Source organism: Hippocampus comes, unplaced genomic scaffold (assembly GCF_001891065.2).
Source record: "Hippocampus comes isolate QL1 unplaced genomic scaffold, H_comes_QL1_v1.1 scaffold19, whole genome shotgun sequence".
NCBI classification, from domain to species: Eukaryota; Metazoa; Chordata; class Actinopteri; order Syngnathiformes; family Syngnathidae; genus Hippocampus; species Hippocampus comes.
Window position 1 is genome coordinate 515,494 of NW_017805148.1, and position 1,122 is coordinate 516,615.

The 1,122-nt window shown below is 46.2% G+C and overlaps 1 long non-coding RNA gene across 4 annotated transcripts in view; it reads left to right on the top strand.

Annotated features, from left to right (window-relative positions):
- LOC109514704 (uncharacterized) overlaps positions 1 to 1,122 on the top strand; it is a 40,082-nt gene that overhangs the window by 2,974 nt on the left and 35,986 nt on the right. The window lies entirely within an intron of this gene.

The window sequence follows — 1,122 nt, forward strand, 5'->3', positions numbered from 1 at the left end:
TTGTTGTATTAATTCCGCCACACCTTAAATGCCGGTCCCTGAAAATATTGTCTGACATAAACCGGTCCGTGGGGCAAAAAAGGTTGGGGACCCCTGACCTAGAGGACACCCATCATGTGTCCAAACCCCAGAACATAGTCGCTGACATACCACCCGCTAATGGCCACTGTGATGCCACAAGGAAAACACCGGAGATGTTCCAACAGTGATTCCAAACCAAATCTCTTGAGTGTCAGGCAGACGTAGAAACCACATCCACTGTCGTGCCAAATCGGTAAATTTCCAGAAACTTTCCGTAAACTGTCTTTCAGATGTTTGCAGTTCAGAAAATATTCAATAATTTTCCAGAAACTTTCGACGGGAAGTTTTAGCTCGTGAATTAAGGACATCTTATAAAATACTTCCCAGGAGAATATGCCAACATCGCAGAGATGTTCCAAGTGAGATTCTCAGCCAGATCTCTTGACTGTGAGGCAGAGGCAACCAGTCACACAGACATCATCAGGTAGATGTCGGTGTGGGTGGTGGTGGTGTTGGAGGAGCGGGGGGGGGTGCGCACAGGGGGTTCAAGGGTGACACAGCAGGGCATCGGGGAGCACATCATTTGTCTTCTGCGGATTATTATCCTCTGCTGTCGCCCTAACAAGCAGGTGACGGGCATACATCACACACACAAACATGCACGTGCGCGCGCACACACACACACACACACACACACATATGATCACAAAAGCGCATCTTATTCTGTGCTGGTCCCTCAAATGGCCTCGTTAGCTTGTTTTCTTAATGGCAAACTATCCACAAGCACCCCAAAAAATGCACATAGGAACAAAAAGTGGATGTGAAAGTGTTTTGCTGTGTGTGAGCATGTTTTTACGTTCGTGTTTTGGGTGTGAAAGAGGGAAATGTTATTTAATTTTAGCCTCACATAATCTGGCCTCGGTACTTCAACAAAGGTTTCAATTCTTGCCCCGGTGTTGTCTCATTTTTAATCATGCTATTTTATTAGCATTCATAGAACTGGCTGATTCCCACTTGCACTTTATTTCCTTCCCCCCCCCCCCCTCATTTTTGAAACGCTAAGTATTGTAATACGTTCTGAGTGACTGACTCCCAAGGGGG